The 13,805-nt window shown below is 38.2% G+C and overlaps 1 non-coding gene across 1 annotated transcript; it reads left to right on the top strand.

Annotated features, from left to right (window-relative positions):
• The first annotated feature begins 592 nt into the window (after window positions 1-592).
• On the top strand, window positions 593-698 carry LOC145564789 (small nucleolar RNA R71). The gene has a single exon (XR_014094905.1). It is a non-coding gene; the product is annotated as a small nucleolar RNA R71 (small nucleolar RNA).
• The last annotated feature ends 13,107 nt before the right edge of the window (window positions 699-13,805 follow it).

Raw genomic sequence — 13,805 nt, 5'->3', positions numbered from 1 at the left:
TTGTCAAAATTACCTTGGTTTTGGTAATTCCTATTCCATTGACCTCTTTGATTATCAAACCATTGCACATTATTATTTGACACATAATTCACATGCTCACTCTAACTATTATCAAAATCATCACCACATTCCGGAGAAGCATGAGGGCAATTACAAGAGTCATGATCATAAGATCCACATGCATCACAAAACAAGCAACCACTAGGCATATTATTTGAGGAGGGAGGGGTTTGAGAGTTAGAAAAGGTACCTCTCCCGTTAAATTGGGAGGGAGAATTCGAAGCTTGAGAAGAAAAGGAACCTTCCAACTTGGCCTTGATTGAGGTCATTTTTTCCCAAGTTTGTCATTTGTGAGGATAAGTTGTTGATTGCATTTAGATGGTCTATAGAGTACACTGAAGAGCCACTCTTTCTAGTTGAATCCCTCTCACCATCTTGCCAATCTCTATAGTACTTAACCACGTCCTCTATAATGTCCACCACTTCCTCTTCCGTCCGATTCATTATGGGACCTCCGGCACCCCCATCGAGGCATGATTTGCCTTGAGGACTTAGGCCACCATAAAAAATTTGAATGACTTGATAAGTTGGAATTCCGTGGTGGGGACATTCCCTTTTATACTCTTTATACCTCTCCCATGCTTCGTAGAGGCTTTCATTAGGTCTCTGCTTGAACCCTTGAATCCAATCTCTAGCCTCCGCCGTTTTCTTTTGTTGGTAGAATCTAGACAAGAATTCCTTGGTGACTTCGTCCCATGTTCGAAGGGAATTTGGCTTTACCTCCTTATCCAACCACTCTAAGGCTCGGCCTATGAGAGAAAATGGAAACAACTTAAGCCGGATGAATTCTTGAGAAACTCCGTTCACTTTGATAGTGTTGCAATACTTTTCGAACTCCTTGAGATGGTTCAACGGACTCTCATTCTTAGCTCCTCTATATTGTCTCCTTTCGATCAAAGCGATCATAGCCGGCCTAATTTCGAAGTCATTCGCCGGTGTTGTAGGTGGAGCGATTCCACTCTCAAACTTGTACGCACCGGGAATTCCCAATTCTTTCAAAGCAACTCTTGGTTGATTTCCCATGCCTAGTTCCTCGTCAAATCCTTCTTCGCTTGAAGAACTAAATTCAAAGGATCGACTAGCAATTCTTCTCCTCGAAAGAGTCCTTTCAATTTCCGGGTCAAAAGGCACAATGGATCGATCACGAGCTCTATGCATGCAAAACTTCAATGAAAATATTAGTAGCACGGCTACAAATGTAGCCTTAAAAAACAAAATCTTTTTGTATTTTTTTTTCAATTAAAATGAAATAGACTCAACAACTAAAGCTAAGCACCAATTTCACTCCCCGGCAACGGCGCCATTTTGATAGAGGAATAAACTAGTCGTTAATTGCCTATCCCAAAATCAAACACTATTTATAAAATCCTAAACCAACCTAAAACAAGTATAGGTAAGTATAGGGTCGAACCCAAAGGAGTTAGTTGGTGTTATCTTTAGCCTAAATCAAGCTATTTCAGAGATTGAAGTGAGAAAATGGTTGGTGTTATGATAGCAAAATTAGACTAATCAAGTAATTCAATAAGCTAAATGCTAGGGATATTGGCTCCACATGCTAATTCAATAATCGTGCTAATCGACAATTTCTTCGTTTGATTCAAGCATTGCAAAGGACAAACAATAGTAGCAATCAAGAGAGTTCAAGAGCTATCTCCTAGAGGCCAAACTAGGGGTCACTATGAATGGCTAATCAAGGAAATTCACAATCAAACTCAATCAATTAAAGCAATTCTCAAATTGATGGGTCATGTCATTAAGAAATGCAATGCAATCTAGATTAATCTTATAGGTTAATCATTCCTAATCTAATTATTCACATGCAAAACTATGTCAACCAATTTAATTGCAACAATTCAATCTATCAAAGATCATCAACTAGCACAAATTATCAATCAAGCATGCTTCCCCTTCTCCCTAACAACTAATCTACTCACTAACCATGGTGTAACTCAAAAACAAATCACTAGAATTAGCATTGATCATCATTCTAAATCAAAATCAAGAGAAAGCAATATCAACTACAATATCCAATTCAAATCCAAGCAATACAAGCAATCAAAGATGAAACTAAATCAATCAACTAAGAGATGAACTAGAAGAAGAAAATCTCACTAACATTAATGATTGAAAGTGAAGAAATCCAAGCACAATTGATCCAATGTTGAAATACAAATCCAATACCAAGAACTTCTCTCTAACTACTCTCTCTAAAATTAAGCTAATCAAAATTATCTAAAAGTTATCTTCAAAAAGAAATTACAAGTGTATTTATAGGCAAAGAAGAAAAACGGGATTCCCGCACCCTCTCCAATAAGCCCCGCGCCCGTGGAAAAATGGGTACGGAACCCATTAAAAACTCTGCGGGCTTTCTGGGTAACACCCGCGCCCGGGGGTCTTCTATCCCGCGCCCGCGACAAAAGCGCGGCGAATCCCTTGCTCCCAAAGGGTGATCAGAGGGTCGCGGTCTCTCTGGTACAGCAGGCTCTCCAAACTACCCGCGCCCGCGGCCAGACCGCGGAGAGTTCCTGGTCGAAATCTGCCAATTTGGTGCATAAGAGCCCGCGCCCGCGACAGACTGTCAGGGCTTGATGCCCTCTCCATGCCCCCTCTGAGCCCTCTCCGAGCCGATTATTTCCTCCTTGCTTAGTCAATATAGCCCATCTTGATTCCCTTGTAGAGACAAATCCTATGTGCCTATAAAAACAAACAACAAAAAGGAATAAAAGGGAAAAAGAACCAAATAAAAGGGAAACACGAGGAAAACACGAAAAACACAAGGAAAGAAAGAAAGAAAGGGATTAAAGGAAAACGGACCAAAAATAAGATGAGAAAGCATAAAAAGGAACATGAAATCATCCTAAAAGACTACCCTATGAGTGCCATAAATGACACTCATCAGTAATAATCCGAGAAGATCCTCTTTACATTTCGTACCTTTGCACTTTCTCTAACGCGTTCTAACTTAAGCACCGGAGGCAAAGCTCTAACCACTCGGTGTCTCCGTTGTTTTGCAGGTACCAGAGCAGTCAGAGCTAGTCTTCGAGTTGTAACTATCTCGAGAAAAAAAATAAAACACCTGGTCAAATTGTATTTTGTGAAAAGTATAGACGGTCAAATTGAATGAATTAAACTAAGTTAAAAACTTAGTGGCTAGATTAACGTTCAAATTAATAGGCCAATGGCCGGATGTTATTTTACTTTATAAATTTGTCTGCTCCAACATGAGTATGGCGTCCGGCGACGCCCCCCTCGGGTGTTATTGTCTCGGAGGGATTTCTATTGTTTGTTCTAGAAACTCATGCAAATAGAAAAGATTGAACTACTAATTGGTCAACTCATAGCCGTCTGACCAAAATAGTGTAAAGAATGACTAAGCTCATAAGCTGGATGTCTAGCAAAATCAGCAGGTTTCCGACTAAAGTTCTTACTTAAATTAGTCAACGAAATTGTACAAGTCCCCCAATGGAGCAAAGGGACTTTGAGTATAATGGATTACAGGTACCCCAGGCGGAGGAGATGAAGTTCATCAGTTCCACCGTCTGGTCTGACGGTTGCTTGCTTGAGAAATTGGACGACTATGTGATTAGTTTGGGGCAATTACTACTGTGATTGATTGACTAAGGAACTTGCCATAGTCTCTAAAGTATCACAAGTTTTTAGTTCAATCACTCGGCAAGTTAGTAAAACCAACCACACAGCCGCCCAAGGGCAAGAGTAGCCGGGATAGTTTATGTTGCACGCTTTTAATAAGTTAGGCAAATTCAGACATATATATATAAGAATAATTTAAGTGCTAAATTCAAAATTAGAAATGGAAAAAAAACTGACTCAATCGGTATTTTATTAAATAAACCTTGCTACTGAGAGCCGGGGAGAATTGTTTAACCGGATCACCATCCGGGAGCAAATATAAAAATTATTGATTCAAACATTCAAATACTCGGCATGCAGGCCGGGAAAACTAGGATTGGCATACTGCCACTGAACTAAGGCTGTCACGCCTTGTCCTGCTCCTTGGGTTGCTCTTCATTAGACGGGAGATCCACCGCCTCTCCGGATGCAGGAAGCTCCTTGCAAAGTTCCTCAAGTTCGGTACTCGCCCAAGATTCAAAGCACTCATGCCCTTGCTGCCCTTTCTCTCTCCTATACACAACATCCTCACCTCATTAGAAAGCAAGAGCCCAAATGCCATAATCTTTCTTCGAATAGAGCGCATTCCAAGAAATCTTCATCTAAGTGTCATAGTCCTCTTCATTTTAAGCAATCAGGCGGTCTTGCTCCGCCTCAATTGTAGCTCGGGTGTTCTTTTGGACCTGCTCCGCTTCCTACTTCTTGCGCTCAACCTCAGCTTTGAGATCATTGTTCTCCTAGGCAACACCCTACAAAGCCTTGAGGTCGTCCTGGGCCTTCTTGAGAGAGGTCTCAGCACCATTAGCCTTTTCTTTAGCCTTATTCAGAGCTGTAATCAGGCTCTTGGTTTGATTCGCCTGTTTCAGCAACACGGCTTTAGTTTCAAGTTCATTTATTGTACATTGATATTCAGCAACATCTTGAGAATCCCTAAGTAATCTTTTAGCTCGTTTTACCTCCTCTTTCTTTCGGGTGTATGGCTGCTTGAGTCCATCAACCCTGAGCATAGCCTATATGCGCAAAAGGTTTGAATAATGAGGGCTATATTATACTTGTTATTTCTCATTAGGGGAATCATTCATACCTCAGACAAGAGGGCGGTGATCCGTTCAACATTAAACGTCTCAATACCCGGGATGGCATCCTTCTTCTTCTTGTGGGAAGCCACCAGCATGGCCTTGGCATGCGCCTGCACGTTCGGCCATATGCACAATATGTGAAAGAAGGTGAGTTAGCTATATAGGCGGCACCAGCTTAATGCCAGTTGTCTGACAAAGAGGTATGTTGAGAGTGAGATTTCACTCGCAAGGGCACTCAAAGCTTAGGCGAAGATTCGAAAGGATTATATATACCTTCAGAAGCCTGTTGGTTTGTACCACCCACAGGCGCAGAGAGGCCGGATGGAACAAAAGAGCCCCTTGCCAGGTCAAGGCCAACTACAAAGCCTCCTATGGTAACGTTTCTCCCCCCGATGTGCAGACGGTTTTTCCCAGAAAAGCCTTTTGGGGCCGTCTGTCCTGAAGAAGCTTTGACAGACTTTGCAGGTTTAGTTGGAGTGGAGGCGGTGTTGTCTCGTCCCCGCTTGAATAGGTTCTTGGTGAAGGACTTGGGAACCTCTCCACCTTGCAAGTAAAATCGTGTTACGCATGCAACCTGAAACCCTCTTGTGAAAATCAAGTCAAAGGGCTAGACGGTTTCTTACCTCAACTTTCAGCTTGGTGGCTCTAGCCTCAGCCAGGCCCTTGTGGATTTGTGCAGATGACCATTTGGGGATTTTCTCGTCCGAGAGCATCTTCAAAGCTTCTTCAACAAAAATATTTAAACAAACACTTAGTACAAAAGCGTAAATAGTTAACAAAGCAATAGTAAAAACGACATTCCACCAGATGTGTAGCAAACGTACGCTTTGTAAACATTTTTCTCAGCCCATAGGCGGACAAAACCCCTCGTCTCTAAACCATGCGCACATGGGTATCCAATTCTTTGGAACCTTTATTACGTCCCTGGTTGAGAGAGTCTCGGGCCTGAGCTTAAAGATCCCTGTCTCCATAATCTTGTCATAATCGTCCCTTGGGATCTGGGGAAGAACACATTTTCGACCAAGAAGGTCAGGTTTCTTATTATATCGATGCAGCTCACGGCTTTTTCGCCGGGTGGGGAAGACATCAATTAAAAACGGTGTTTCTAGTTGTCATATTTGGACACTTTGTCCATAGTCATCTATTATTGGGGAGGGTGGTCAAAGTGTACCACGCTCTCCAAACGCCTAGGTTGCAGTTGAGATAGTGCATATGTGCAAAAGCCTCCCTGCCAGGATTTAGACCCTGCATCTTTCTTGCGGCGATGTACCTAAGAACGTTAGCCCATGAGTTCAGGGTTAACTGCCAAACGCCTAAGCCATAACCCCTAAGTTTTGATTTCACAACGACGTGAAGGGGGAATCGGAGACCAGCCAGAAACGCCGCCTTGTATCTGCTAAAATAGGCATTGGCGTTCTCCTGATCATCTTTCCAAGAGATGGTTCCCAGCTCAGGCGGCACCCGAATCTTATATCCTTTGCCCATGGGCCGTTTTAGTACGAAGTTTTCAATCCCCTTTACCATGATCTCTCTATCTTTAGCAGAGACGTGGATATTAAAGGGGTCATCCTTGCTATAGACACCCAAATGTTTCTCCCAAAAACAAAACCCAGTGATAAATACCTTTCATGTCATTTGATTATCGAACATAGCGAAAGTGTGAAAAGTCTAGTGATGAGAATGTTTTTATTAAAATATCTCTTTTTTCTATTTTTAAAAATATTTCTTTTCTTACCCAATTTATGAAAACATGCATTCCATTATAGTTTGGTCCATGATATAGGACCAACAATGGAGTATTTGGATGGGGTTTGAAAATATCTTTCCAACGATATATTATAACCCCAATTCCGATGAATGATGAGGACGTTATGGCTAAAATACTAAACAAGGCCAAACCGGTTTTTACCTACGGCGCAATGATCATGTGGAGGGTCCAAAAGTATAATCCTATTCCTAAACTAATTAGGATTAATAAGAAGATTCTATAAGTTTCTAAATATCTTAATTATCCTTTGTGAAAAGATAAAATTAAATATTTTGAGTTAAATAAAAACTTTCCTTTTTTTAATCTTAATTCTATTCGAATTTAAAGAAGTTCAAAGACAGTAAAATATTATTTTTGTGCCTCTTTATCTTTATCCAAATATTATATGGTTGGATAGATATTGAAATTATCTTTCCAATGATATATTATAATATTAATTTCGATCTTTAACGAAAAAGATATGAAAGAAATAGAAAACTCTATCCAAAACTGACGCCGTCCTACTATTTTGGCCATATCTTTTTATCTACAACTTATTTTAATCTTAATACAAATGGGTTAGAAAGTGTACTTCAACAGCTTTCCAACAACATATTGTATTCCTTATTTGGACTTTTGGACCAAAAGATATGATAAAAACAAAATCCGCAAAAACTGTCTTGCAACGCCGGACGATAGGCCTATCGCGCGGCGACAGGGGCTGTTGTGGCGACAGCGGCGTGTTTTATTACTCTTCAAACTCCGATTCTTTTTTATCTAATCCGGACTATTTTCATTATAAATAGCGTTCTTAGTCCTCCGTTTTTAATCATCAATTCTAATCAATTATCATCAACTCTCATCAAGAATTTCTTGATTCTCTCTCTCTTTCTAAACCAACCCTTTTACAAACACAATTCCTCATACATTAGCAATAAACACACCTAGCCAAGTTCGAATTTGCCTTAGACGTGAAAGGTTTGATATTTCTTAGTGTTTGGTCCCAAATCTCTATTTCAATTAATTAATTTAATTGTTTGTTTTATATTTTCCTTGAAGTTACTAACGTGTGTATTTTGTTATTAGAAAGAGGTACGAGGCATCCAAGTAAGTGATTTAAGTGTTTTAACTGATATTATGATATAGAAATCATGTTTAGACTGTTATTTTGATTCCTAGTATCATGTTAGGATGTTTTATTGCTTCCTAGTATCATGTTTAGGGTACGTAACAACTAAAAATTCCTAATATCAAGTATGATTGTTGTGATGCTTCTTATTGTCTTTCCTAATATTCATGTTAGTATCATGTTAGAACTAAAGATTTGATTTTAATGTTTAGTGACATGCAAGGGTGTGTTATTAGTCTTGTTAGTATCATGCATGCCTAGGATCTTGCTAATATTATGCTTTAGCGTTATATGATTATTTTAATTATGTTTATAATTGTTATAATTTTTGATGATTTATTATGTTGCTTGATAGGATATTTATTATTATTGCTTGATCACACCTTTTAGGCAAGTTTAAAGGGAATTTGTACTTGTAATCACGCTTTATAAGATAATTAATAATCTTATTTAGGGTTAATATGAATATAATTCAAGTGGTCACCAATAATAGATTTATTTGTGCATTAATATTCAACCAACATAGATAAACAGGTTTAGGGTAAACTTAATGATTGCGTGTTAGTGAGAAAGCGTATATGAATAAGAGAATAATAAAGTACAAGCCTATTATTACGGCAGGTTCTTTCTCTTTTAGATTGGATTTGTACCTTCATGCCCGAACTTCAGTTTTGGTTCCAGACATATTGGATTTAACGATCTCTTGGATCATTAAGGGGTGTAACCTTCTTCCTGTGCACGGTTTACAAGTTCGCAAAACTTGTTGGCAACTCTTTTGCTCTAGCTTCCTTCCCTTTGGACGCCACCATACTTAAGTGTATGATCACGATGGGGTTCAAATTTGGGGTAATGCTTGAAATATTCCCTACACTTTCCTTCCCATTTTTTCATTTCCTCAACCTAGCTATCCTCACGCGGGGAAAGAGGAGCATCACTGTCATTCCCAGGGCTAGACCCTAAGGCGGAGTCCTCCCCGTCTCTTTCTTGGGAGACCATAGCACCGGCTGACCACAAGCCTGACGTAGACTCTTCCCCGACTCTATCTTCGGGGCCAACTTCATCAATTTCCATTTGGAAGACGGCTTCATCATAATCTCTTCCCTCAACTTCAACCAAAATTGTATCATTAAGGGTCCTAGGGATCCTAGACGAGGAGTATCCAACCCCGAATCCTCATTCATCTTTATCCCCTCAACTAGGGTTATTTCATCGGACCACACTTCCAAAGTATAGTCTCTTCTACGCCGTCTGGTGGCTGTTTGTTTAGTTATAGCTATCGTGTCCTACACAGACGCATAGACGGTCGGTTGGGGAGATGTACAAATTTGCTCCATGCACCCAGAGCCAGCACTCCCAGTCCTAGACTTAGCCGTACTGACGAGTGGAAAACTAGGTCGTTATCTAATCTTCCCTCGGTCAAACTAAATTTATAAACACTTAACAAACCTAAAAACGAGTATAGAGGCAAGTCAAGGATCGAACCCAAAGGAACGAAAATGTTCAAGCACTTTCAATTATGCGCCTAATATAGGTCGAAGACGAAGGTAAAAGAGAATACTAACAACTAACAAAACAAGTAACCAAGGAAATAAAACACTAGGAACGGGGATCAACAAGAAATCATGTCAATTGTAACAACTTGGAAGAGCATGCCAATCAAAGGTTGTGAGGACTAATTATAAGAACAATCAATTGGAATCAAAGAGCTATATCCTAATTGTTAAGCTAGGGTTCACTATGAATAACAAATCAAGATAATCACAATCAAAACCAATCGATAATTGCAATCCCTAAGTCAATTGTTCGTGTCTTTAGCAATGACAATGCAATCTAGCATAATTCTCAAGGCCTAATCGAAATACACCATGCAAACATACGTTAATCACTTTAATCTTAACAATTAATCAACACAATCCCCAAATTAATCACAGTTAATCAACCATACAAGTTTCACCCAATTCCTAGCCAACAACTACTCAAATATCATCATCTATCAACAATCAACTAAAGGAATCAAGAATGAAAAAAATATCAAGAACAATTACTCTAATCAAACATTAAATCATCAAACATCAAAACCAAATCAAACAATGAAATTAGACAAAGCAAATAAAGAGGAGAGAGAGTGAGAAATGCTCATTGATTGATTAAGAAGATCTTAAATACAATTGTCACCATTGAATCTTCAATCTCTCAAACCAACATTGAATTTTCAATCTCTCAAACCACCATTGAAATCCCTCACTTTCTCTCTCTAAAACTACTCCTAAACTAACCCTAGATCTAGAGAGAGAATCTCTCAACCTAAGCTAAAATATGAGAGAGAAATTGGATTAAAAATTATTCTCCTAATTTTTACCCCAAAATAAGTATTTATACTAGAGAAATAAAACTAAGAAAAATAAGGTTAAAAAGGGACATATATAGAAAGTAAAAGAAAAGAATAATTAATAGAAAATAAAGAAAAGAAAAGAAATAAAATGAAATCAAAATAAAAGGGAAAAAAATAAATAAAAGAAGTCAGACTTCTTTCTCGATTCTTTGGCTGCTCTTATTTGGGAAATTATCCCCTATTTCGCACATCAACACCGCAAATCAGCATTATCATAATTCAATCAACACACTTCATCAAAATCAAAGGCTTCAATTCGAACCCAACTGTGCACATCTCACTTGAAGGTTGAAAGGGCTGCAAGGAGTGAATTGCGGGGCTGCAGACTCGAGGCGAGTTGTTGCGGTTTTCTGTTGCGGGATGTTGGTGGAATTTTGTGGCGTAATTAGGGTGGTTATTACGGCTGGTGTTGTTAGGAGTCGGAGGTTTTTGTGTTGCGGTTTACGAGGAGTTTGTGACTGATTTGTAGATGTTGCGTGAACAAGGGAACATGGGAGCTGCTGCCGGAACATGACACGAAGGCCGCGCCCACAGTCAGCCCGCGGCCAAACTGCGGTGGCTTACTTCCTTATTCATGCCTTTTTGGTGTACGCGATCCCGCGCCAGCGGTTGTAGACCCTGCGCGCTCGGCTTGACTCCTATGTTAGATGCTTGACTTTCATGCTTGGCTTCCTGAACATGGCTCCGTTGACTTCCTTGAATGTGCTTGAGCTTCCTCCTTGATAATTATTTCCCGGGAAACTCGACACACCTACAAAACAAGTCAAAGAAACGGAGAAACGAGAGAAATAGCCGAGAAATGAATAAAATAATAAAAAGACCATTAAAAGCACGCATTTCTTTAAACTAACACAGAAACACGCAAATCAAGCATTATTCCCTAAAAACACGACATACAAGACTAGAAATACTAGTGGAAAAATAACTATCCGTAACGGGCAAGAGGCGTTACGAATGCGGCTGTTACGGATAGGTTATGTTATTCGTAACGGGCGCTGCCGTTACAAATAACCCGTTATCCGTAACGGGCAGCCCGTTACGGATAACGGGTTATTTGTAACGGGCATTTTAACTGCCCGTTACGGATAACGGGTTATTTGTAACGGGCATTTTAACTGCCCGTTGCGGATAACGGGTTATTTTTAACGGACATTTTAACTGTCCGTTACAAATAACCCGTTATTCGTAACGGACTTTTAAACAACCCGTTTCAAATAACGGGTTATTTGTCACAGACATTTAATTTGCCAGTTACAAATACAATTGAAGCCAATTAAAAAAAATATGGTAGCATGATATACCTGCTACTTGGTAATCTGCTATGATGCAGAATCTTTAATATTATTTTTAATTTTCAATAATAACATATGTAAAATTAAATTAATTATACATTAAGATACAACTTGCACTAATGTCCAAATTGACTTTACAACAACTCTCTAACATGAATCAAAAGAAGAAAAGCTACTACATAATTCCACTAAACCTCTTCATTCTATTTCTTTTCTCACTAAACCTCCATAATTCCAAAGGTGAAAAAGGCAATTTCTAAGACTGCTTTCTAACTAGTTTTTTCCCACGGAAATTAAAGGCCTTTTAAGGCGTACATAGCACCTTGCTTATTTATTAGCTTGTTCTTGACACCCAGACTAATGAGCTCTGCATCTCTACATATGCCCTTGCCATACTCGATTTCAAATTCATCAGTTCTAAAAGGTGGTGCGTGCTTGTTCTTTATGACTTTCACAAGGACATGACTCCCAAAAATCTGCAGAATGAAACAGTTCATATAGTTAAGGGGATTCATACACTATTTGCCAAGAAATAATGTTGATAATTTAACAAACTACACACAAGCAGTTCATAAACCTTCCTCAACTCTCAAGAAAACATATCCAATTCATAACAAAATTATACATTCTATCAGATGTATCTCTCTTCACATCCATTAATAGGGGTTGATTACAATTTAAAATTACTTGATCTCTACTTGATTAAAAAATAGCAATATACACTAGGACTGAGACAATGACTGGCTTAATTTTCAAAGTGCTTGGCTCATTAATCTTGCTTGCATTGCCATGTGTGCATTACCTATTTCACCATTAAGTTCTCCTTTTGGCACATGGGCAGCAACCTACATTAAGGAATAAATATTTTACTATATGTAGACACTCATTTGTTTCTCCCCAAAACCAAACCCAGTGATGAGTACCTTTCGCGTCGAATCATAATCGAATGAAGCGAAAGTGTGGAATGTCTAATGTTGCGGATAGTTTTAATTTCTTTTCTCTTCTCTCTGTTTTTGAAAACTTATTTTAAGAAAACAGCCAATCCAGTTTGGTTGGTCCATGATATGGGTCCAATAATAGTGTAGTTGGATGGGGCTTGACAAGAGCTTTCCAACGATATATTATAAGCCCAATTCCGATGAATATTGAGGAAGTTATGGCCAATTTACCAAACTGGGCCCGTTTTGAGCCTTATATACGGCCCAATGATCTAGGGGAGGGCCTAATATGATTTATCATTCCTAATGAAATTAGGATTGGTTTAAGTCTTCTAGATTCTTCTAGAAGGTTCTTTTCATTCCTAATTTAATTAGCATTGATAAATTGACTTTTATTGACTTTTCATAGTTTCAATTAAAATCAAAAAGCATTTTCGAGGAAAATATACGATTTTATCCTCCAGTACGGCAAACTTATCTGATTTTCGAAAACGCGTTAAAAACAAGCCCGGTGCCTGACTCCAGGCATTGGCGCCTGGAACCAGGCTTGGCGCCAGCCATTGGCGCCTTGCGCTAGTGTTGGTGCCTGGCGCCAGTTAGCCAGGGTTGGCGCCAGCTCTATTTTACGTGCGCCAAGTGCTCTGTTTTGATATTTTATCTTTTTGGATGATTTTCTCTATAAATAACGTATTAAAAATTCCGTTTTCATGGACCTACAATCAGTTTTCATTCGCAATCATTAATTCTCTAATTCTCTCTTAATCATTCACAAATTTTCATCAACAATCAGTTTTAATTAATTTTCATTCGCAATCATTCACTAATTCTCTCAATTCTTTTTCTTTCTCTTTCTTTCTCAAACCTTGCTTTTTACATACAAAATTCCGCATTCACAAGATCTAGATACACCTAGCCATATTCGAAGTTGCCTTCGCCCTAGACGTGAAAGGTTTTAATTTCTGAGGGTTTGGTCCCAAATCTCTCTTTTAATTATTAAATTTAATTGTTTGATTATTATTTTCCTTGAAGTTACTAACGTGTGTATTTTGTTATTAGAAAGAGGTATGAGGCATCAAAGTAAGTATTTTTATGGTTTTAATTGATATTATGATGTAGAAATCATGTTTAAATTGTTATTATTATATTCCTAGTATCATGTTTAGGGAAAGAGTTATAATATCAAATATGCTTATTATAATTCCTGCGTTGTCTTTTATTCTCTTCCTAATATTTATGATTGTTAGTATCATGTTAGGGTTAAAGATTTGATTTTTATTGCTTAGTGACATGCTAGAATTTGTTATTAATCTTGTTAGTATCATGCCTAGGATCTTGCTATTATTATGCTTTAATATTAACATAAACATGATTATGATTATAATTGTTATAATTTATGATGATTATGAATATTATTTTTATTTTATTTATGATGATTATTATTATGATTGTTATTTTTATTATTATTATTTTGATGATGATTATAATTTTATTTTCATGATAATTATTATTATTATGTTGCTTGATTTTTATTGTTATTG

Source organism: Chenopodium album, chromosome 1, assembly GCF_948465745.1.
Source record: "Chenopodium album chromosome 1, dcCheAlbu1.1, whole genome shotgun sequence".
In the NCBI taxonomy this organism is placed as follows: Eukaryota; Viridiplantae; Streptophyta; class Magnoliopsida; order Caryophyllales; family Amaranthaceae; genus Chenopodium; species Chenopodium album.
This window is presented reverse-complemented; position numbering and strand designations above follow the sequence as displayed.